Source organism: Myotis davidii, unplaced genomic scaffold (genome assembly GCF_000327345.1).
Source record: "Myotis davidii unplaced genomic scaffold, ASM32734v1 scaffold175, whole genome shotgun sequence".
Lineage (NCBI taxonomy): Eukaryota > Metazoa > Chordata > Mammalia > Chiroptera > Vespertilionidae > Myotis > Myotis davidii.
Window position 1 is genome coordinate 3,448,141 of NW_006286972.1, and position 25,918 is coordinate 3,474,058.

Here is a 25,918-nt window from a genome sequence, read left to right on the forward strand (position 1 = left end):
TAACCAGTTTGGCTCAGTGGATAGAGCGTCAGCCTGCGGACTGAAGGTTCAATTCTGGTTGCAGGCACATCCCCAGTAGTGGGGGTGCAGGAGGCAGCTGATAGATGTTTCTCTCTTATCTATGTTTCTAACTCTCTCTCTCTCCCTTCTTCTCTGTAAAAAATCAATAAAATATATTTTTTAAAAAATAAGTAAATAAACTGCCCCCTTACAATCATTGACTGGTAGTTGTAATTTTGACGGTTTTCCATGTCAATTTCATATACATGGAATATGACAATATTCCTTTTTTTCCCTGGCTTCTGCATAATGTTTTGAGATGCATTCAATTTTAATTGCTGAGTATTTCATCGTATGTATATACAGTTTGTTTGTCCATTCACCAGTTTACAGACACTGCCAGTCCATCAACTGGTTTCCAGTTTGGGGTCATTGTGAATAAAGCTGCTATAGATGTTCATGCTGGAACCTTTTCAAGAAGGTTGAATTCCTTGTAAATCTATAGAACAGAATGGCTGCTTCATATAGTAAGTGCATGCTTAACTCTCTAAGATACTGTGGGTTTCTCAAAGTGGCTGCACTATGTTACGTTCCCACCAGTGGTGAATGAGAGTTCCAGTTCCTTTTGATAACTGTGCCATATGCACTCAAAAAATATTTGTGTTCTGCTCTGGTTGGGTGGAGTGTTCAATTACATCCAATTGGATCCCACTGATTGCCAATGATAGCCAGTTCTTTATTCTTGCTAATTTTTTATGTATTTGTTCTTGGAGAGAAGTGTTGAAAACTTCAACTACAATTCTGGATTTGTCTATATTTTTTAGTTCTGTCTTCATGAGTTTTGCTTTATATGTTTTGAAGCTGTGTTGTTAGGTTGCGTACACATTTAGGATTGTATGTCTTCTTGGTGAATTGACCCTTTTATCATCATGTAATTTCCCTCCTTATCTCTGATAAATTTCTTTTCTCGGAAGTCCATATATTATATTATCTAATATTAGCACAGGCACCCCCATTTTATATTATATTAGCTAATATAATAGCATAGGCCCCCCATTTTAAAATTTGTTTTGCATGGTATACTAACCAGCATGCCAATATTATATTTGAAATGAGTTTCTTGTAGCTAGCATAGAAAGGGGTGATTTTAACAAATTCATTCTGACAATCCCTGTTTTTAAATTTAGATCATTTACATTTAATATAATTATTAATATGTTTGGATTCTGGCCTACCATTTTATTATTTGTTTTCCCCTCTCTGTTTTTTATTCTTCTGTTTCCTAATCCTTGCCGTTGTTTTGATTATTTGAACATTTATTAGTATTTTATTTATCTATGGCATTGTTGAGTAAATACCTTTGCAAATTTTTAATTGCCAGTTTCCTGGCAATTGCAATGTGTATAGTTATCCCTTCACAGACTATATAGAATCAGTATTTTACCAGGTCTCATGTCTGATTCCCAGCTTTGCAGGGTCAGGGACTCGGAACCTCTTCTACTGACTCACTGGGTTCATGGCCAGGTCTGATCACTTACTTCCTCGAGACTCTGCCAGTTGGTTCACATCTGAGAGACAGGGTTTAATGCCAGCTGTCCTGGTGCCTCTTGGAGCCCCCTCTGCAACCCTTCCTGACTCTCCTTATAGTCAGGCCAGTTCCTAACCAGAGCAGGGCAGGTCTCCGTGGGGCCCTGAGCGAAGTGGAGCCAGGCGGTTCCAGTTCTGGAAGCCGAGAGCTGCCGTGGCCCTGATGTCATCACAGGCCACACACTGACCGCCAGCTTCAACTCATTCATTCGTTCACTTTTTACCAGTTCTCCTCCAAGCACCGGCTGGGCGCCTTCCCTCTGGGAGCATGAATGGGCACACTTTAAGGAAGACTCAAGCCCGGGCCCTCAGAGCACACACGTGGCTTCGCTGGGCAGCCCAGGAGGCCACAGGAGCTCTAGGTTCATTGAAACAGTGTCTGCACCACCCTCAAAAGGCCAGAATAGCTCCACTATGAATTCTGGTCACACCTTTATTTGTGGTTTGCCTTTAAAATGGTTGTTCTAAGATGTAATCTCACTTTATTTTGCATTTAGCAAAATATTTTTGATGAATATATAAAATCCTGCCTATGGTATTATTTTTTTTAGTAATTCAAAGTCAGATCGGCTCCTTCGTGACTGGCTGTGTGAGTTTGGGCAAGTTTTCAGCCATTCTGACAGGGAGGGGGACCATGCTTGTCCCCAAAGAAGAAGGTATTTGGGGAAGAAGCTGATTATTGTGCGATGACAGTGGAAGTTGATTTCTTAACTGGAGGCCATCTTCCACTGTGTGATTTTCTGCGTGTTTAGTTGTTCTGTTTGAGGGGAGCTGGGTGGCCTCTCTGGGTACTGTGGGAGAACTCTGGCCAGCTGTTGGGGGCAGGGCAGGTACAGATTCCCTCCACTTCCTCCCCGGGAACGAAGGAAACTGCGCTTTGCTCAGCCAGGAGGATAGCTGTCCATGGCCACGTGGTCTGAGGGCACCTCTGCCGGGAGGGGCCTGCGTTGTAGAATCAAGGGGCCGACTGGTGGGTTCCCCTCATGCTTCTCCCTGTGGACAGGACCCCCCAAACTCCAGCCAGTTACTCAGGAGGAAGCCCCTCATGGTTTGTAATTCTTCCTTTGGGGTTACCTGATGGATGCCCGCCACCCCTCTGGACTGCAGGCTCCAGGAGGGCAGGGGCCTGGTGCTGTCACTCGGTTGGGGGGTTTATTTCCCTGTGGCCCCAGTCCCCAGCTCCAGCTGGTCCCCACAGCCCCTTTTCTCTCTGGCGTCTCCCCCTCATTTTCTGCTCTTCTTCCCGTTTGCATGTTTTGGTTTATTTCCCCTCTTCGTGGGCCCTCACGGACCGGTCTCCTTTCCGGGGCAAACCACTGAATCCTCAGAGCACCCCACTTCCAGAGCCGAGAGCTGGGACCCAGCCGAGCAGGCCTGGAGCCGATGGGAGGCGTGATGGTTGCCAGCTGGGGCCTTGTCCAGGCCAGGAGACCACCTCCCTGATCACAGCTTTCTGTGGAAGTTGAAGGTTCCGTGGGACGATTCCCAGAATGGGCTGTCGTTTGGGAACTGGAGGAGTGTGGCAGTTGTGACGATCCCGGAGTCTGGTATTTAAGCCCGTTTCTGTGAAGGCCCTGGGCCTGGATGACGCCGTCCGGAAGCCCAGAGCCAAGAGCAGCTTGCAGAGAGGAGGAAACTGCCCCTGGGGGCACCGAGGCTGGGGCAGCACTTCCAACAGGCTCACCTCTCATCCCCTGGGCAGCACTTCCAACAGGCTCACCTCTCACCCCACAGGCAGCACTTCCAACAGGCTCACCTCTCATCCCCGCGGGCTCCTTTTGAGCATTTCTTCCCGCTACCCTCTCGTTTAAATCCTGCCTCCAGTGCCCTGTGCTCCCATCTGCCTCTACTGTCTGGACCACTGCCCTTCCCTCTACACCAGCGGTCGGCAAACTCATTAGCCAACAGCCAAATATCAACAGGACAACGATTGGAATTTCTTTTGAGAGCCAAATTTTTTAAACTTAAACTATCTAGGTAGGTACATTGTTATTAACTTAATTAGGGTACTTCTAAGGCTTAGGAAGAGCCACACTCAAGGGGCCAAAGAGCCGGATGTGGCTCGAGAACCGCAGTTGGCCGACCACGGCTACACCATCGGCCCCAGGCAGACCTGGAACCAGATCTCCTGATCTTACAGGGGGCGGGCAGACTCATCAACAACAATGACATTATCCCCGTGGACGACATGAGCAGGTCCACCACGCTCAGCTTTTTGTTGCTGTGAACTGAAGACACAGCTCCCACCTGCGCGCTGGGCCCAGACCTCCGCCCAGGAGGACAAGACCAGTCCCTGCCAAGCGAGATGCCTCGGGCTCTCAGGGCCCCTTCGGTGGCTCTTCCGGGCCAGCCCTTGTCACAGAAAACCCATTCCGAGCCCCTTCTAAGGTCCAGTTGGTGGAAATCTTCACAAACACGTCTGTATAAGATCACGTTCAGAATTTCAAAGACACCCTTTTGCTGGGCGGGCGTCCACACAGCACGTCCGGGTGCCTCCAGAGGCCTTCATCTCGGAGGTCACCACACACGCTCTGTGCAGCTGGCTGAAGTGGCGGGATCTGCCTGCTTCCAATGGGATTTCTTTTCTATTGTTTTGAAAAGTTACTTAACAATTGTCATGCAATAACACATGCCTAACACCGTGTCAGCCCCATCAGAATCCTCACCCCTCAAATTCCCTGGAGCTCCTCTGTGTGGACAAACACTGCCCGCCCCCCAGCCCCTGGCAGCTCTGCCTTTTCCGGGGACCCATGGCCTGGTGTCGCTCGCTGGCACAGTGTCTTGGAGACCTGTCCAGCTATTGGGTGTGTCTACGCGCGTCCCCTGCGGTGCCGTGTACTTCTCCGCTCTGTGTGGTGCCAAAGCCCGTCGCTACCGAAGGACAGCTGGGCTTTCCCGTTTGGTGCTTATGAATCACGCGGCCACAGTCATTCATGGCAAGTTTCTGCTGTGATCGTGGGTTCCGTCTCTCTGGGATGAATCCGAGATGTGGGCGTGCGGGGCACAGGGTCAGTGTGTTTATACAAACAGCCACACTGTCTCCCCGAGGGCAGGGCAGGCTGGACCGTCAGCCACGGGGGAGCCTGCAGCTGCCTGCACCCTTTTGATAGTGTCAAAGGACTTGTTTTTTAATTTAATATTTTGAGAAGTATGTAGTCATGTTGTGTGGTTTAATTTTCATTAAGCCGTGATCAATGATACTGGACACCTTTCCGTGTGTCCACCTGTCATCGGTAATATTCTTTGTGATTTTTAAAAAAATATTAGTTTTGGTTAATCCTCATCTGAGAGCTAGTGGAAGGGAGGGAAGGAAGGGGGAAGGAGAGAGAGGGAGGGAGAGAGAGAGAAATATCGGTGTGAGAGAGAAACATCAATTGGTTGCCTCCTGCATGCAACTGGGGTGGGGATTGAACCTGCGACCCTTCAGTGTGCAGGCTGACACTCTAACCACGTGGCAACACTGGTCAGGGCTGTGCTTTGTTTTTTAATTACTCATTTTAAAAAATTGGGTTGCTTTTTTTCTTTCTTATTGTTAAGTTTCAAGAGTTCTTTGGATATTCTGGAGATGTCCTTGGTCAGATACGAGACTTACTATTACTTCCTCCCTTCCGTGACTCATCTTTTTAGCCCCTCAATGGTGTCTTTCAGAAAGCAGTTTTTAATTTTGATGAAGTATGATTTTTCAATTCTTTCTTTTATCCATCGTGCTTTTGGTGTCGTGTCTAAGGCTTACTGCCTAACATGAGGTTGCAGGCTTTCAGTCCTACATTTAGGCAGGTGGTCCATTTCAGTCTCTCTCTGGATGAGGTGAGATGACCAGCTGCTCCAGCACCATTCATTGGGAAGAGCATCCTTCCTGCAAGGAATTGCATTTCTATCTCCAACAAGTATTCCCATTTTCCAAGTGGAGGTGGAAGTCTGAGGACTTCTGGGTGGGGTTTCCGGGAGGCCCAGTCACGTGTCTCCTTCCTGGGTCAGCAGAGGGCTGTCCCACCCTCTGTGGCCTCCACACAAGAGTGGGCCCTCATTCCTTCTGTGATGGGGCTGCCTGCTCCGAGCACCTCCCGGCCTTGGAACCTTGGGGCAGCACCTCTGAGTTGCTGTCACATCTCCGTGCTTCCGCCCGGCCCCACTGTGCCAGGGTCCTCCTGGCCCTGCCTCCGGCCGCAGGCCCTTCCACCTGCTTCCCCAAACCTGCCTCTGCCAACCTGGAACCCGGCCTCACCCCACCTGGGGGCAGAGCTGTCACCCGGCCACCTGCCCGGCCACCTGCCCGGCCGCGGTCCCCGCTGCTGCGCCCCCACCATTCCAGAAGCACCCTGTGAAGGCCTGGCCCCTGGCTGGGGGTCCTGAATGTTCTCCCTCCTCAGGGAGTTGGGGAGGCTGTGGCTCTGGCCCGAGCCCCGCTTTGCCAGCCCTGCCTCTCAGCAGAGCCCTTCCTTCCTGCAGAGAGGCTTCCTGTAATCTTGGACATTTACATTGCTTCCAAAGTTTGAGTCAATATTTACATCACAGACTAATGCATCGGTAAATATTCCTAAAAAGAGTTACTGGCTTCCAGAGGAATAAACTTTTTGTGCATGTTTGTGCCTCTTTCTAAATTGAGATCTAATTTGCCACGTGAAAGAGTGCAAATCCCAAGTGCACAGCTCCACACCTGCTCCCCCAAACCCCCAGCACCACCTCCCAGGCCAGGTACACCAGGGAGCAGCCCCTCCTCTCAATACTTCACCTCCCCTCCAAGTAACCACTGTTCTGGTTTCTGTCACTGTGCGTTAATGGTGCCCATGTCAGAACCTCACAGCAAGTCTGGACATTCCGTGTCTGGGTTCCATTGCTCAGTGTAACGGTTTGGCATCGTCCGTGTTCCTTTGCCTTGCTCAGGAGTAGCCCACTGCATGGCTATACTGTTTATTTGTGCCCTGGCTGGCGGACCTTTAGGCTGTCTTCAGTTTTGGGCCGTGGAATCATGCTGCCATGCGTGCTGGTGTATAAGTCATCGGTGGACGTAAACACGGGCTGCTGCTGCATACACACCTAGGAGTGGACTGCAGTGTCCGCGTCACGGGAGAGAAGGCACTCAGCTTTCATGGACATGGGGAGGCGGTTTCCAAGCAGCTGGACACCCTCAGTCCCACCAGCAATGTCCGGGCATCTGGTTGTTCCACATCCTTCCAACACCCTGTTCTGTTTTAGCCGTTTTGGTGGGAGTTTGGTGGTGCCTCATCGTGGTTTTCATTCATATTTTTCTGGTGAATAATTATATGGAGCACTCTCAGATGGTTCTTTCTGAGCCTTTTGGATAATGTCCTGCTGGGAACAACACCAGTTTATCATCTTACCTTCCTATGAAATAAAAGCCCAATAGGGGCCAAAGTCAAGGTGTCGAGAGGACAGTGCGCTTCTGAGGCTGGAGAAGAGAATCCAGTTCCTTGTCGTTTTCGACATTTTCAGGCCGCCCACTTCCTTATCTCCTCCCTCCCTCCTCTGAGCCAACAGTGGACTGAGCTTCATCTTAGCACCTCGCTCCGATCTCCCCCGGCTACTTCTTCCACTGTGAGGGGCCCTGTGGTCACACTGGGGGCCTGGACACAGACAACAATGGAGTGAAGGCTGGGGCGGGGGATTAGGTGGAGGGGGGACTGGGGACAGAGCTCAACAACAACAAAAGCATAACCTCCCTCTCTGACTAGAGATGTTAATTCTACTCTCAACCTTAATTCCTATTTGACGCGTAACCAACATAGTTATAGGGCCCAGGGATCAGATCTGGACATCGTTGGGGAACCAGGTATTTTCTCTGAATATAGAATTCTAGGTCGATAGCATTTACTTTTGGCCTTTCATCAGTTTAAAGAGTTTATTCCGTTGCCTTCTGCTTGTATTGTTTCTGACAAGAAATCTGTTTAGATTCTTATCATCATTCCCCTACAAGTCGTGTGTTTTTTCCTCTGGCTGTTTTTCCTACTTCCCCTTTACCTCACTGATTTGTAGCAATTTGATTATGATGGACCTTTCTTTGGGATTTGTTGGAACTTTTTTCATCTGTAAATTTATAGTTTCTATCACATTTTGGGATAAATTCAGCCATTATTTATGCTAATGATTTTTTCAGAATTATTTTCTCTCTCTTCCTGGGTCTCTAATTACGCAGATATTAGACCACTTGATATTGTCTTGCAGATAACTGATACTTCATTCTTTTTTTTTTTTCTGTTTAAAAAAAATCTCTTTCTGCTTCAGTTTGCATATTTTCTATTCCTATATCCTCTGTTTTGATTATCTTTTATTCAGGGTCTGATATGCTATTTCATCCATTCAGTGAATTTTTCATTTTGAATTTTGTATTTTTCACTCTAGCAATTCCAATCGACTCTTTTAAATATCTTCTATTTCTCTCATTGTGTTCATGGTTTTCTTTAAACTATATTCAGCTTAGAAGCCACCGGGTATTTCTTTGCCCAACTTTGTGTAAACTCATGGTATTCATGCACAACTTAGTATTAAACAACAACTTCAAGACCCATTTTCAGTGTTCTAAAGCTTTTTGTCAGAATAGATCCTTTTTGTGTGGAATACTGCTCTGCAAATTCTTGCTATGTCAGTTTTCCTGAACTCTGATATATTGCCTCAGCCCAACGAGGTCATCATTTTCTGCTTGACTTTTCTTTCTTTGTTCTCAAGTTTAAAAAGATCCTCCAGGAAGACAGCTAGGGAACTTGCAGAGCTCATCTCTTGTTTCCCTCTTCATGATCACTGTCCTTCACTGACTCTTGTCCAATGTTTGAAAAATGGTCTCATATATTTTACCCAGTTTTGCAATTATTTATGACAGGAGGGCAATTAAGTACCAATTGACCCATCATGGCCAACAGCAGAAATTATGCTTTCATTTCTTAAATAATATTTTCACTGGATATAAAATTCTGGGTTGGTGTTTCGCTTTTAGCACTTTAAATATGTTAATTGTCCATTGTCTTCTGCCTTTTGTTTTGAATGAGCAAAACCTATCATTTTAATTTTTGTTCTCCTGAATTTAATGTATTCTTTCCTTGGCTGCTTATAAATGACTAGAGGCCTGGTACACGAAATTTGTGCATGGGTAGGGCCCCTAGGCCTGGCCGGAGATCAGGATTGATCTGTGGGGTGACTGGCAGGGTGATCAGGGCTCCCTGGCTCGCACCCACCTTGGCTGGTGTGGGGCCTGCGGGCTGGGGGCAGCTCCGGCATTAAGCGTCTTCCCCCTGGTGGTCAGTGTGCATCATAGCAACTGGTTGTTCCACCAGTTATTCCCCTGTTCGGTTGATTTGCATATTGGGCTTTTATTATATAGGATTCTCTTCATCTTTACTTTTTATCAATTTGATTTCAATGTGTTTAGGTGTTGTTCACTCTATATTCACTTTAACTAATATTCACCGAGCTTCTTGAATTTGTGTATTGATATGTTTTATAAATTTTGGAAGCTTTATATATTTTTGGCCACTTTCTATCTCTCTTCTTCCTGGGACTCCAATTACACACGTTAGACCATTGATATGGCCCCACAGTGTGTAATACTCTTTCTATCTTTTCCCCTTCCACTCTTATTTATCTGCTTCATTTTGAATACATTTGTTTTTATCTGTTTAAGAGTACATCAATTTTTTTTCACTATGTGTAGTCTTCTGTTTACCCCATCCATTAAATTATTTTATCAGATATTATATTCATCAGTTCTGAAATTCCTATTTGATTCTCTCTCTCTTTTTTTAAAATATATTTTATTAATTTTTTTACAGAGAGGAAGGGAGAGAGATAGAGAGTCAGAAACATCGATGAGAGAGAAACATCGACCAGCTGCCTCCCGCACATCTCCCGCCGGGGATGTGCCCGCAACCCGGGCACATGCCCCCGACCGGAATCGAACCCGGGACCCCTCAGTCCGCAGGCCGACGCTCTATCCACTGAGCCAAACCGGTCTCGGCAATTCTCTCTTTTTTGTGGTAGATTCATTGATCGCTGTCTCCTGCATGCCCCCTACTGGGGATTGAGCCCACATACTGGGCATATGCCCTTAACCGGAATTGAACCCAGGACCTTTCAGTCCACAGGCCGATGCTCTTTCCACTGAGCCAAACCAGCTAGGGCTGTTAGGTTCTCTTTTTAAAGTTTGAATTTCTCTGCTGAAAATTTTCATCTCCTAGCCGATTTTCTTTATCTTTCCCCTACAAATTTTTATTTGTAATAGTTACTTTAACGCCCTTGCTGGCAATTCCAACATCTTTGTCATTTGGGAATTGACAATCTTCGGTTGACTTGTTCTTAGTCTTGATAATGGGTCATATTTTCTTGCTTCATCACACAGCTCATAATTTTTTATTACATTGTCTATATTTTGTACATAAGAACCATGGAGACTGAAGTAGAAAATATTGTTTCTCAGAAAGTGTCAGATAGCTAGGGTGAGGGGATAAGCTCTCATATATAATGATGAGTCAAGGTGGATTTGAGTCTGGTTGCTTAGTCTCAGATCTCATATGGTTTCAAGTGTCTGGCAGTGAGCTCTGTCCCATGTAACTCTAGCAGGAAATTGATCTTTGACCTCTACGAGATTACCAAGGTATGCCTGCCCTTTTATCCCAGACCACAGCCTCCCAGATACACATCCTTAGCATACCTCCTTCTCCTCTGGAATTCTGTCCTACCCAACACTTTCTAGTTGCCTTTCCTCTCTTTGCTCTGGAATTTAAAAGGTTCCACAGAGCAGAGAGAACTAGCTTTGTGTGAGAATCTTTCAGATTTTAACTCTCACCAACCCACTTGGTTGTTTAAAGGTTTGGGACTTCTCTGTGCTCCTGGAGAGTCCTTCTGTCTTGAGATTTCCATTTGCCTAGGTTCACATTTGAAAATGTGCTCAGGGAGAAACGTGGCCATAGGTTTCTTAGCGAGGGCCTACCCCTTTCTGGAGTTTCATTCATTCTGATTTCTTGTCACCACAACTCTACAACCATTTTACATTTTTGCTTTCTAGTTTGTCCAGTGAACTAATGTATAGTCCCAAGAGCAGCATGCATGCACCTATCTTACTGATTTCTTGCAAGCACTATTATTCATTTTTCATTGTATTTTTTACTAACAATAAATTTTATATTTTCATATATTTAGTAGGCATTTCTACTTTTCTTTTAGGCTTTTATTTACTTTTTAGAATCATTATGACTTTATTATTAGTTTATAGAATATCTGTGTGTTTGGCTGTGACTCCCAGTTGCCTCCAGTCCTGGTGGATCTGGATGGTGTGGTTTGCAAAGGAGAAGGTGGCAAGAGGCTTGTGGAATTTCTGCAACCCCATTCCCGTGGTCTCCTCATAGGGCACCAGGGCCATTTCCACTGTCCCAGCTCTCTGCTTCCTTTAACCTGTTGGGCAAAAGAATCCTGCATGCTCTGGCCAGAAAGTGCGTTCTCTCTTAGGTGGCCCTAATATTTTTTTTAAAGGTCGTTTTATGGATTCAAAAGAATAAACAGAGATGTGGAAAGCTTTTATCGAATTCCTTTTACATGGCTCTTCCAGTCTCGTGGGAAGTGAGATGTGGCTCTGAATTCATCCCAAAGGGTGTCTTTGGGCAAAAGCGCCCAGAACGGCACAGCTCCTGCAGGATGCCCTGCACACTCTGCTGTCAGGAAGCAGGGGGGCCTGAGGGTGAGCGAGGCGGCGGTGCCAGCACAGGACCTGAGAGAAGGTAGTGCTTTCTACACTGCCCAGGCCCGCGTGGACTGCAGCTGCACCCACCGAGGTGGGCAGGGTGTTTCTGCTGTTTTGTTTTGGTCTGGCCTCCACACCGTCAGCCACAGACCTGTGCCTGCACTGAGACTGTGAACGGTCTGATGGCCCTACTTTTTGGTGGACGGTGGATGCACTCCCACCTCCCAGAGACTGGCAGTTAGACACTGGCAGCTTCTGAGTCACTTGTGGGGAGAGTGCGGCCCTAGGTCCAGAACAGACTCAGGCATCCTTGGCTAGGATGGCCACGCCCCCGATCCAGGCGGGGGTCCCCTCATGGTGACCATTGGTCCTGCTCCTTCAGCTCCCTAGCCTGCTGTTCGGTTGTCTGTCCGGTTGTTTTGGTCCTATGGCCCCTGGCTTTTTATATATTAGGATATATATATAATATAAGCCCATTTGTTTCATTAAATAGGTATTATTGTTTTAAGAAATAAAAATAAAGAATGACATGGGCGCTGTGCAAGGACAAGGCCCCTAGAGAAGCAGGCAGCCTCTCTAAGCCCTACCGGCTTCAGTCTGCAAGGGCAGGACAGATGTCCGTGGGAAGCAGGGCCATGGCTGGCCCTGGAGCAGGTACAGTGCCGACAGGGGCCCTGCGGTTAGGGGGCATGGCCTCGTGTAGTGGGTGAGGACGTGGGAAGAAGCGCATCTTACATTCCTGATGGCTCTAGCTGGAGCCAACAGTGCTGTTTTATCTTCGTTTTACACGAACTGAGGGGATTAAAATGTTATCAAAACAGAAAAAAACCACACCTGCCAAGTAATATTAGTCATGGGAATATGGCCCGACTGTGCGTTGTCCACGTTCACTTTCCGGGAGAAGGGCTTGGAAAGATCACCATTCACCTGCGGGAGCCTGAGAATCTAAATATTTACAGGGTCCCAGCAGCAGCAGCTGGCCCAGGCTCCGCTTGGCACCCACGGAGAGAGCTGTGTCCTCCCTGGGACCTGGGTCATCCTGCACTCACCAGCCCCGATGTGTACTTCGTCCTGGGCTCAGTGGGGAGAGGGGGGTGGCGAGGGCGGTATAGGGCTGGGGGATGCCTCGGCCGGTTGCTCACCTGTTGTGACCATGCACATGGTGTGGTATATGCAAGTGCAAGTGCATGTGTGTTCTTGCGGGTGGGCCTGTAAGACAGAGAGACTGGACAGAGAGAACTACTGAGGCAGAGAGATGCAGACAGGAAGTGGACGATGCCCCTGCAGGCAAGACCTGCCTCCTCTCTTGGGGACCCGATGTGGGGTCATCTGGGTCCAGAGGGAACCAGGAATCCCTGCCTGTCACGCAATATAGTAATTACAGTCCTTGGAGATGCCTGAGGATCAAGCAGCTGTGGGTGGGAGAAGAATGCAGGGTTTGGACTCAAGGCATGGGCTCCAACTGCTGGGTCCCCTCCCCTGATGTGCATGGCCAATCCTGCCCATCTGGTGGGGCACTGCAGCCCCTGGGAGGTCCCTCCCTCTGTCAGAGGTGCTGCTGGGTTCCCTGTCTGTAAGGAGGGGATGGTGATAGCATCCCTCCTCTCCCACCCCTCCCCCAACGGGGATATTTCAAGGGTGCCCATGGAGGGCTCAGACCCGAGCTGGCAGCTCCCATGTGGCTTCCATGCCTTTGTCGACTTTTATTCTCATGGCCGCTAAACCAGGTGTCACCGTGTTTTCACGGTGTTGAAGGGGCTGGGCAATGTGAAGTGTTTGTGAACTGCTTGTTTCCCAGCCCCTCTGACCCAGCTGGGCAGTGGGGGAGTGACAGGGGAGCAGGGACCATCTCACAGCAGGGACATTCTCTTGACCGTGTTCACCTGCCCCCGGTTCAGGTCCTAGAAACCTTGGCTCTGCTCCCCTCGTCCCTGGCCCTGCCAAGCCCCTGGCCTCCAACCCCTGCTAGGGCCTGGGTCCCTGGACCTAACCCCTGTGGTTTGGGGTGTGGTGAGCTCCCCGACAAGGGGCTGGCTGATGGGACCGTGGGAGGATGAGGGAAGGGAGGGCAGACCTTTCCCGTTGCAGACAGCTCGCTCAGCAAATTCCGGATGCAAGCGGCTGGCAGGTGGGAGACTAGGGTGGGGGTGGGCAGGCTGCCTCCTGGGGACCCTCGGTTCTCTGACCCACAGGGAGGGCTGGGGACGTGGAGACCCTGACGCGCAGCTGCAGGTCTGGTGGACGCAGGAACCGTCCAGCCAACACGCCTCCCATGCCTCCCACACCTCCCACGCCTCCCTCTGAGGCCCCATTTCCTTCTGATTCAGACGAAATCCTCATCCAGATGTGTTCTACTCCGCGTGTTTGTTTAATGTCAACTGACAGTTTGACAGTTGCTGGGAAGGGCGGTGACTCCCACGATGAGCTCCTGAACAGAGAGGCCTGGTGCTGGGGGAGAGCGACGTCCAGGCCCAGGGCTTGTCCCCAGCTGGGCAGTGGGGAAATCACAGAGGGGCAGGGACCTCTCATGGCAGGGACATTCTGACTGCCCCTCCCCCTGCCACCATGCCCGGCTGGCCCAGTGCCTGGACCACAGTCACTTCTGGACCCAGCAGCAGTTGGCAGCTCCCACAGCAGCAAGCCCCAGGATGTTGTTGCTGATGTCCCCCACTGTCCCCACGTGAGTCCAGGCATTAGCTGTCTCGCTCTGCTAGGGTGTCTGGCAGACGTGAGAGGCCCAGCGTCTTTGTGAGCCTGACTTGGCACGTCCCCTGAGGTGCAGAATGAGAACGTAAGAAACAAAACCTCACCGTGCCATTTTTAGCTTTTGCTGTTTGTGGGATGTTTGTTTCCCAGCCTCTCTGACCCATGCAGGCCCCAAATTCCCAGCCAGAGAGGATGGCAGCACCTCCATGTTACCAACAGTTATAGAATTATAGAAGGACAGTCTTTCCTGCAAGAACATGACTCAAAGCAATACAGATCTTAAGAATAAAGATCAAATCTAGGTCACGGTTCAAAAACTATGGCCTCAGAGTAGTCTGGGCTGGGGTGACTCAAAGGATGGGCTCAGCTGGAAATGTTGACTGGGGCACCTGCACATGCCGCTCTGTGTGGTTTGGGCTTCCTCACAAGATGGCAGCTTCAAGATGTAATTCCTGCATCAGAGTCCCCAGTGCCAGCACTCAGCTCAGAGGCAGAAACTGTACAGCCTTTTATAAAGGTCCAGCCTTGGAGGTCAAATGGTGTCATTCCCGATGTACTCTATCTGTAGAGGAGTCACAGGCCCACTCAGATGTGGAAGAAAGGGTCATAGACTGCCACTTCTGCTTGAAGAAGTGTCAAGGAATTTGCATCCATGTTTTAAAACGGCTATAGTCTCCTAAACGAATGTTATATTATATCCCTCCCCTAAGCAAAATATATTCATTTCCTCCCACGTCTTTCCTAAATAGCTTCATATTATTATAGTTTCAGGCGCACGCTCAAAGTCAGGGATCTTTTTCACTAATCAAGTCCAGGTGTGAATAAAACTCCTCAGGTTGGACTCTTTGGAAAAAGTTTTTCTTGTTCTGAAGACGTAAGGAATAAAGAGACACATTGTCTTTGCCCTGCACACTCAGCATGCACTGGTGCACAAAGACGGGATTATCACGGTGAACTCTCCTATGCAAACAGGAACAAAATGGGAGGCACACAGCCATCTCTGGTTCATAGAAAGTCTGAAGTGGGATGGGCACCTGCGGCCAGTGCCCCGGCCAGGGCTCTGCCCATTTCTTGTGAAAAACTGCTCTCTAAACTCTGTTCTCTGTGCTCTTGTGGGCTCGGAGGCAACTCTCATCTTCCATAAGAAATGACCAATATTTGTGGCTGACTATTCTTGGCCGGCTTCCTTCCTGTAGAAGTTCAGGAACCTAATACCTCTTCTAACTTTGTACTACTCTGTTCCTTTTAGGCCAAGATATACACTCCCTTAAAATCACTGTGGGATTCAATTTGTATAAACTGAATCAGAAGGCCACACCTAAAAACAGATCCACCTGTACCTCAGCCCCCCCGCCCCCCCACCCCCCCCTCAACCCCAACATGAGGCTACTGTGGGATAAGTGACTTTACAATGCTTAGGATCCCTACTGGTAACATAGAATATCTGAGAGGGCCATCTGTAAGATCCTTAGAAAGCTGTTTGTTTACTTAAAGTGCTCTTTGAGACACTGCTTTAAATATTTCTGAGGCCTTAGCCAGGCATTTTACAGTCACACCCTAGGTTTCATCTTTCATCTTTACTCTGAGGCCATAGTTTCTGAACCGTGACCTGGATTTGGTCTTTATTCTTAAGATCTGTATTGCTTTGAGTCATGTTCTTGCAGGAAAGACTGTCCTTCTATAATTTCTCTAAATTTTGCTTGAAAAATAAAACATTTTTTCAGGTCATCTCTTTCCTGTTGCATGTTATCATAGGAAGCTAGAAGAACCCAGGTAAAACCAACAGTCCCCTGTCCAGAAATCTCCTTAGCTAGACCATCAAGTTTATTAGGAACTTTTCCTATTTTCCAGGTTACTACAGCTGCGTGTTGCCACACTTTCCATGCTGTACAACAATAGTTCCCTTTCTTTACGTCCTAACTAATGGTCTTCTCAATGTCCATCAGGTTTCTATCTGCTATCTATTCTCTAAGTTAACAAACTTTTAGTTTTTGTTATAGCGACACTCAACTTCCTGCCACCAAAATCCTAACCAGGCATTTTGTGGCCTCATCCTTTGTTCCATCCTCCCCCAGAGGCCTTGTTCCATCCTTCTCCATAGGCCCTGGGTTTTATCTCTGCTCCCAAGGCCATTTCTTGCTTGGAGAGCTCTTTGCTATCTGGAAAGATTATCCTAAACCTTCCATATATTCTCTAAATTTTACTTGAAAACTGAACAGTTAATACTTTTAGTTTATGTCTCTACACTCAATTGTTTTTATTATGCCCTTACTCTTGAATAAAAACTTAAGCTGGGTATTAAATTCTAGATTGTTAGTTGGAGCTGTTTCTCCATTCTTTTCTTGATTCTATTAATCTTGATGAGAAGTCTGCTGTTAGTCTGTTCCTTTGTAGTTATTCTGTCTTTATCCCTGAGATTCTGTAGTTATATTATGTGTCTGGTTGTTAGACATTATTTTCTCTGCTTGAAATTTGGGCTCTGCTTTCTACCTGAGGCAAGGAAAGAAGTGAGTTCCTTGAGACCTCACAGAAGGTGGGCATCAGAGCCAAAATGGGAACCCAGGCCTCTCGATTCCCCAGTAAGTGCTTTTCCACACTCCTGCCTTCTTCCCACGTGAGTGTGTTCTGCTCTCTGCTTCTGTGGCTCTCTTAGGTAATGTGGAAGGGCAAGCAACCAGGGACCTCACTTATGTGATAATGTCCTTTCTTTAATTAGATGTATGTTCATTGAGGGCAAGGATTCCATCTTCCTTTTTCTTAACTTTATTGATGATGCAGTGTCATAGAGCATGTATGCCAGCTCATTTGAGAGAGAACAGACTCTGGAGCTGGGCAGACTTGGGAATCTGAATTGCCACTGATGGTTGTGTGGTCTTGAAAAGATTGTTCTTATCTCAGAAGCTCATTCTTCTCATTTGTAAATTGAAGGTCTCACCATCTTCCTTATAGGACATATGGAGATGTTTGGCAAGTGCTCGGTACAAGCCTGCTGGACAAGTGTTTGAGGCGGGTGATGAGGGACTGTAAACAACTACCTGTAGAGTCCTCTGGGCACCATATGGTGTGAGGGCGGGAAGGGACTACAGATAGGAGGAGAGGAATTTGTTCTTCCCTTGTCCTCATGAACAGTTGCAGACTTGAGGGCACCTCTGGGTAGGCAATGTGTCAGGCTTCTGTTTGCAACAGCGGGTGGATGGTACTGTTTTTGGCTATCACATCTTTATTTATCTGAGAGTGGAGGAGATTTGTGAAGGAAGAAAGCCAGATCCCCAGACTCTGTGAGTTCATCCCAAAGCCTCCCAGTAATGTTCCTCAGAAGTCTGTGAGCAAGGGCTGAAGAAGGGGGTGAAGTTTCAGTATTTGGTTGGAGGTTGTGCATTTGTTGGAGGTTGACTATTCTCCTTTAACACTAGGATGAATGTTAGTCTCCAACTGGATTTCGGTCGCTGCTATGTGTAATGCTTGTTTGTTTCATAATTACTTAACAACAGGGTGATACCCCAGTGGATTAAAAAAAACATTTTGAATCTATTTTCTTCAGGAAAAGTCCGTACATTAAATAGCTATGAAAAGACAAATTAATTCACTTAAAATACAATGACTTAACCCTTTTGATGTACATGCTTCATACACCCTGTTGGTCTAGCCAGTTCTTTGTAACTCCTGTGCTGTGACCCACCTGAGGTTAGTGCCAACACAGCTGAAGGAAGCATGTGGTTCAAGCCAAGGAAGGAACTAAATCTCTTCTTATGAAAAATTTGGCAGGTCAGAGAGTCCTCCATCCTGCAGATTCCCCTAAAATGAAAGCTGTTTTAGAGGAGATGCCAGATCCTGGGTCATGTGTGGAGAATGTTCTCTGAGCTCTATGATAACCTCCCTGGGGTCACATCTGGCCAGGAGGCCACATGCCAAACACCTCATATTTAGGACTCAATTTGCAAATTTACAACAGGAGGGAAAAATACAACAATAGCATGCGCCAGAAATACATTATCTGGAGGCAACCTAAGGACACAGAATTTGTTGATCACAAGCCTTGTTTATTTAATGGTATCATGGTTGGTTCATGCATGATCAACTCCTCATGTCCTCACCAATATTAGGTATTGTCAGCCTTCTGAATTTTAGCCTTATCGTTAGTATGAAGTGGTGTCAGATTGTGGTTTTAATTGGCATATCTCCAATGACTAATGATGTTGGTTACCTATTCATGTGATTATTGGATATCTTTGTACTATTTTCTCTTTTCAGAAACAATTATCCAAAGCTCTTTGTCTATTTTTAAACAGGTTGCCTTTTTATTATTTATAAATACAAGTCATTTTTACAGAGAGATATATATTTTAAATATTTTATCCCATTCTGTAGCTTGCCTATTTATTCTTTGATTATGGGTTTTGATAAACAAAAGTTTTGAATCTTCATAAAGTTAAATTGATCGATTATTTTCTTTCATGGTTAGTGCTTTTTGTGTACCTTGTCAGTCCAAAGGTTACAAAGATATTCTCCATCTTTTATTTTAGAGGATTTACAGTTTTAGCTTTTATAATTAGGTTTGTGATACATCATTAATTAACTTTTATGCATGCTGTGAGATAGGAATCAAGATTCATATTTGTTTTTTATGTTCAAGCAAAATTTGTTGAAAAGATTTTTCCCCCATTGAGTTACTTTAGTGGCTTGGTTGAAAATAAATTGATTATATAAACTACTGGTCTATTTTTGGACTATTCTACCTTTATATCAATACCACACTCTCATAATTACTAGAGCTCTACTAAGTCTTGAAATATGGTAGGAGGTATAAGTGCTCTATTTTGCTGTTCTTTTCCAAAAATTTTTGGTCCTTTGGTATTTCTGTGTAAACTTTAGAGTCAACTTGTTTTTATTTTTTAAAAGTCTGCTGAAATTTTTGTTGAGATTTATTGACTCTCCATATCAACTGGCATTTTAACAATATTGACCTGTGCAATCCATGAGCATGGTATTTTCATTTATTTAGGTTTTCTTACAATATTTCAACAATGTTTTGAAGTTTTCTGTGATGAGGTCTTGTACATCTTTCATTACATTTAATCTTGAATACTTTTAATTTTGGTATTATTAATGGTATTTTTCATTAAAGTGTTCATTTTCCTATTGTTTATGCTAGAGTATAAAAGTTTGATTATTATATATTGACTTTATATTTCATGACTTTACTTAATTTGCTTATTTTTTAAAAATATATTTTATTGAGTTTTTACAGAGAAGAAGGGAGAGGGATAGAGAATTAGAAACATCGATGAGAGAGATCGACCAGCTGCCTCCTGCACGACCCCCCAGTGGGGATGTGCCCACAACCAAGGTACATGCCCTTGACTGGAATTGAACCTGGGACCCTTGAGTCCACAGGCCGACGCTCTATCCACTGAGCCAAACCGGTTCGGCTTAATTTGCTTATTAATGCTTGTAAATTTTTATTGTTGATCTTAGGATTTTCTACACTCACAATCAATTCCTCTACCAACAAAGACAGGTTTATATATTCCCTTCCTATGTTTATAATTTTATTTCTTTATTTTTGTCTCATTGAACTTCGTTAAGAACTCCAGTACAATGTTGAACAGAAGTGGTAAAAACAGGCATCTGTGCCTTGTTCTCAACCTAATTCAAGAATAAATAGAACATATTTTCTCTTAAGTACTGGTCACATTTTTCTGCTTATTTGCATGTTTTATCATTGTTTTTTATTGTATTCAGCACATTGTGTATACAAGAAGAATAAAGAAGGATGAACTTTTGTCCTGTTTCTCTTTTTCTTCTTAGAGATTGCAGCCCCTTTCCTGCGAACGCAGTGAAAGTGAGGCACTAATCCCTCAGCTTTCTCCTAGGGTCTAGTTGAGCCAGAGAAGTTGCCGCGTTCCTCCGCTGAGTGAGCTCATGATTCACCAACCTCAGATCCTGAGCTACAGCCGTTTGGATCTTGTCTGTGCTTGGCCCGGGGACAGGTTGATTGCCATGTCAACTCAGTCAGGGGATAGAATCTATTAACCAAAGAAAAGCATTAGACGTTGTGATTTTTCTGCTTAGCAACCCCTCCTCCATTGCCATTTTCGTGGCAAACTCGGAATGGGGGAGGAGGAAGATGGTTCCAGTCAGTTGTCTTTGCCTTTGTGGCTCTTCTAGACTCTAATTTGTCCCGTCAGCCCATAGTACCATCCAAAGTGCAGCTGACAGCCCTTTGTTGCCACAAAGTTTTTCATCCACAGCAGGCCTACTCTACTCAGCCTTCAGTGTGGAGACAGGAGGCTGCCCTGGCTCTGCTCACCCGTGCTTGTTTTTTTCGGAAATTCAGTCCTCAAGGCTTCCTTCTGGACTCTCCTCTTCTTACTCTTATAGAAAAGTCCAATTTTTCTTTTGTCTTGATTTTTCTTGTTCTTCCCATGGAAAGGTCTTTCTCATTTTCTGAATCGGAAATTTCCTGTACCTGGCATTTTGCTATGTGTTTTTCCCAGTCAACAAAATGCCGTGGGTATCTTTCCTTGTTTGTGAGCACAAGCAGGTTTGCCTCATACTTTTGGAGCTTTAAGCACTTTTACTTCCCCCAACAAAAATAATACCTTCCCATTATATGCTTGGTAAAGTGTTGAAAGCACACACAGATTATAAACCATCTCTAAGTTAAACGTTGTTAACTTCTCTTGCCTTCCTTTTTATCGAGGAATAATTTGCATGCAGCAAAGTGCCCAAATCTTAAGTGTATAACCCAGCGAATTTTACATGTATTTACACTTTGTGACCAACACTCAGATCAAGACATAGGACATTTCCAACATGCTCTTCCCACCCAGTAAATACTCCCTTACAGAGATAACCATTATTCTGATTACTAGCGCAATAGGTTGGTTTTGCCCCCTTTGCTCAAATAATGTCTGTGAGAATCATCATATTCTGATGTGTCTCTGTTGTTTTTGTAGTGCTGTGTAATAGTCCACTGATGAGTTTTACCACAATTTGTTTATTCATTATTCAGTTGCTAGACTACTAAGTTGCTTCTAGCTTTGGGTTTGTTATGAACAAAGCCAACATGGTTTTTCTTATGCATGTCTTGTGTAGCATATACAGGAATATTTCTAATGTAACCTAGGGTGGAATTGTTGTATCAAAGGGAGGTGTGTCTATAGCATTAGTAAAACTGCCTGTTTTCCCAAGTAATGGAACCCCTTTACATTCCAGCAGTTGTTTTATACCCTCACCAAATTTGCTATGATCGGTCTTTTCGGATTTCTGCCATTCTCTTGGGTGTATAGTAGAGCCTCATCACAATTTCACTTGCACTTCTCCAATGCCCTCCCATCCTTTTTATTATTATTATTATTATTATTATTATCGATATGTTGCCTCCTGCATGCGCCCCAGGGCCAGGTGGGCAGAAGTCCAGCCTCAGGCTCTGGGCAGGCAGAGCACCATCAGCATCCGCAGGCAGACTTCCTCCAGGAGCCCTGTTCGAGGGTTTCTCTGCTCCCATGTAAAGCGCCTCCTGCCCTGGGTGACAACCAAGGACTTCCACCTCCAGGGATACTGGCTGGGAGACAGAGGTCACATTGCAAGTACTAGTATGTCCACTCCCCTGCCCCCCCCCACCCCCCCGAAGTAATCTTGGGTGCAGCTGGAGCGAGCAGCTCTCATCTTCCTCCAAGTGGTGTTTGGACAAAGTGTTTTGTTTGGTTCCGAAGCTCCCCGAGCATGTGAGGAATGCTGGGCCTCTTCTCCAAGCAGTGGCTGCTCATTAAAGTCACCTGGGCTCCAGTCCAGAGGGTGGGGGTCACTTAGGCTGGGCCTGGCATAGGAGAGTGTAAGGGCCCCCTCCCACCCATGCCATCATGTGAAAGTGAAGCCAGCCGAGAACCTCTGCTCTGAAGGCTGGGTCAGGCTGGGACTGAGGGCCGCCTGGAAGAGATGGCAGCCCATGGCACCCACGTGCTGACTCTAGTTCCCTGACCAACTGGTCTACCTGATCCCTCTGCTTCCCCAGTGAGTGGGTGTGGCCTGACACATGGAGAATCCACTGTATGTCTGGAACTTCTCGCTTAAGTTGTGTCCTCTGGCCCAGTCGGCGTGGCTCAGTGGTGAGCATTGACCTATGAACCAGGAGGTTATGGTTGGGCTCCTGGTCAGGGCACATGCCCAAGTTGTGGGCATGATCCCCCAGTGCGGGGCATATAGGAGACAGCCCAATCAATGATTCTCTCTCATCATTGATGTTTCTGCCTCTCTTCCTCTCCCTTCCTCTCTGAAATCAATAAATATATATATATTTTTTTAAAAAAATTGTGTCCTCTGTCTCCTGGAGCAGCTCAGACCTTGCCATCCTCAGCCGAGCCACCCCACACCTGCTCTGCCATGGCGGGGAGTCCAAACAGCACCCCTGCAGCTGCCCCGACAGCCGCTTCAGCCACATTTGGGGACCATCTGGGAGAAGCAGAGATCAAACGCAAGCCTGAGAGGAAACCTCATTAAATCCAACTGGCAAGAGATGAACAAACACGCAGAACACAGGGACAGAACCCACGGAAAAGCAACATGAAGGCAAAAGTAGTGGGAAAGCTAACCTGGGAACGACATCCTGCAAAAGGCAAGATGGCGGATGGCGGGGGCCCACTGCATCGAGCACTTCGGGAGTGCAAGCTGCAGCTTTAATTCCCTTGTCCCTTCGTCTTACAGCCACGGGAGAGGCACTGTTACTGGCTTTTCAGATTTTAGTTAAACACCTGGTGGGGAGCACTTTGGCAACATGTGTAATTTCTTTCCCAAGAGAACCGTGGTCCTCAGCTTGTGTGAGGCTGGCTCTGTGGCTTCCTCCTTCACTTGGGACATTTAGGCTCTGAACATCCAGAAAACAATAGAAGTGGAACTGCCATAAAAACACACACTGAAATATGTCAGTTATATGTTTGTCAGGATTTCTCTTTACATGCCCAATTTTTCTTGCTTAGTGAAGCAGAATTAGTAAATTTACTCCAAACGGAAACTTTGTTGAAAGCATTTTAATTGTGTGGCCATTACTATATATTTGCAAAAGTTTGCTTGTTAAAACTTCTAAACAAAAGCTAATTTCATCACAGTATAATTGGTATTATTTTTATTCCTAAATACTTCAGTGTGTATTTCCTAAGACCAAGAGCATTCTCTTGCATAACCACAGTGCAACGATCACAGTTAGGAAATTTCACATTGATACAATGCCATCATTGAGTCACAGGCCATATTCAAATTTTGATGACTATCCCAGTAATGTCCTTCATTGCTCCTCCCCTCTCTCCGGTATATGGTCCAATCCTGAATCGCCTGTTGCATTTAGTTGTCATGACTTTAGTCTCTAATTTGAAGCAGTTTCTTAGGAAGAACATGATAAAACTAGAAATCAAAACAAAATTTTAAATGTCCTTTTGCCTGTATATTTTCAATTTTTGTTTAAAAACTCTTTGTGTCAAAGGATAAATGCAAACCATTTTCAGAATTGCTAGGAAATAATAAAAACATATCGGACTCTGGGGCATGTAGCTCAGGCAGTGCTCAGGGACAAACTTATAGCTTATATTTATACCAAGAAAAATAAAAGAGAAACAGCAAAGGAATTAATTGTCAACTCTAAAATTTACAGTGAGAAAACTTGAATACACTGAAAGCCATTAATAAGGCAAAGTCAGAAAATAACTTGGGAAACAGGAAAAAAGTAGAATTGACAAATAAAAGCCTGGCTTTTTGAAAACAGCTGATAAAATAGATAAATCAGTAGATACCTCATCCAGAAAAAAAGTAAAAAATAAATACACATAACAAAAATCCTAAACGGAGGAGGAAATGGCCATTAGATAGAGAAAATTAAATAAATCCTAAGTGATTGCTTACAACGAGGCCAAAACACTTGAAAGCCTGGATGAAAAGATAACTTTCCATAACTTACCAAAGTTGAGTATATAAATATAGAATGACTAAGCAGACATCTTCACATAGAAAAGTTAGAACTGCTCCTCTCCACCTCCCTTCTTCAAATCACCAGACTTCAAAGGGAGCTAAAAAGAAAAGGATATGATCATCCCCATATATGCAAAAGAAGATTTATCCCCTCATCTTTAATGGCTACATATTAAAAATGTGTCTTAATGGAGGGCAATGAGGCATTCCTCTGAAGGTCAGGACCATGACCTACTATCATCACGCCTATATTTAATATCCTATCAGAAACATCATCAGATGCAGTTACACGCACACACAGGCACAGGCACAGGAATTGGCAAGGAAGAGCTAAAATGATCCCATGCAGATTGTAGTATTGTTATTTTGGTAATCAAGGTAATCAACTGAGAAACTACTAAAATAATAGAATTCACTAATGCAGCAGGATATAAAGTTAATGCAGAAAAATAAGTAGTCCTCATAGAAACAATGTCCAAACAATAGTAAAAATAGGTAAAATAGGAATTAAAAGTGAATATGCAACAATTATATGAAGAAAGCTTTAATATGAAAGACACTAAAGTAGACAAATGAAAATGCAAGGTGTGTTCTTGGACAAGAAGACTCAGTATCATGAAAAGGTCAAATTCCTTAATTTATAACTAAAAATACCAAAGGGTTCTTCCTCTCCTTCAGGGCCTAGAAAATTGATTCTAAAGCGCATATGAAAAAATAAAAAGGAAGAGTCAGGAAAATGCTGGAAAATATTAGCAATGGCAGGGGGATGAGGCTATCCCTAGCAGATATTAAAAGCACCAGAAAGTGTCTATAATTAAAAGTGTGGCTTTGTTCTATAAATAGATTGATCTGTGGAACAGACTAGAAGATCCCAAAGTAGACCAACATACAGATGTGGAGTTTAAGTAAGATAAAGACAGCACCTCAAGTTGGGGGACAATGGAATTTTTAATAAATGGTAGTGGGTGATTTGGATAGCCATTCGGAAAAATAAAATTGGGTCCATATGTTACACTATATGCTATAGGATAAATTTTAAGTGGATCAGAGATCTAAATACAAAACATGAAATCGTATAAGTACTAGAAGAAAACATGTGAATTGCTTTGTAATTGGGAATGGGGAAATATTTTCTAAATATTGTTTAAAATTCAGTATCAATAGGGGAAACAATCAATAAATTCAACTATATTAAAATATAAATCATCTCTGATCAAAACAAAACAAAAAGCAAAAGACAATGAATAAGTTGAGAACAAACACTTGCAAGTTGTCACGAAAGGCTAGTTTACTTAATGTGAAAAGAGTTCTCAGAAATGGAGACCAGAAGAACAATGGGCAAGAACCATGGATACGCCTTTTCTCGGGAAAAATGGATGCCAATGGCCCTCAACACATGGATATGCCTTTTCTCGGGAAAAATGGATGCCAATAGCCCTCAGCTTCATCTGCAGCGAGAGACATGCAGATCAGTGCTCTGAAATCCCGGTTCCCAGCCTTCAGGCTGCCTAAACCCCAGAGGCCTGACAGCTCATTTCATTGGCAAGGCTGTGCGGAGAGGCTGTTTATGTTGTTGGCCACAGTGCAAAACGGCACAGCTATGGAGGGAATTGGCCGGATCTAACCAAGTTACAGATGTGTTTCCCTTGATCTGTCCTGGGATGCACACATGCGCAACAGCAGGAAATGACACAGGCATGGGGGTTTTCTTTGCAGCCTTAGGATTGGAAGCCACCCAAATGTCTTACTCTTGAGATGCTGCTTGAAACCATGGCGGATCCACAAGATGGAAAACCCAACTGCTGCAAGGAATGAAGAGTGAGCTGGAGTAACCTCCGGCTTATGCTGCTACATGAAAATGGAGAGTGAGGATCCGAGAGCACAGTGCACTCTCGTTTGCACGGAAACGACATCGATAAGAGAAACACTGGAAGAACAAATCAGAAAGCAGTGGAAATGGGTGCCTGCAGGGAGCTGACT

General features: G+C 45.3%; 1 long non-coding RNA gene across 1 annotated transcript in view; it reads left to right on the plus strand.

Moving 5' to 3' along the window:
* The window catches only part of LOC107182293, a 20,344-nt gene extending 16,653 nt beyond the window's left edge, over positions 1 to 3,691 (plus strand). The window contains exons 2-3 of the long non-coding RNA XR_001513008.1: positions 423 to 428; positions 3,611 to 3,691. This is a non-coding gene — a long non-coding RNA (uncharacterized LOC107182293). The remainder of the gene's footprint in view (positions 1 to 422; positions 429 to 3,610) is intronic.
* The last annotated feature ends 22,227 nt before the right edge of the window (positions 3,692 to 25,918 follow it).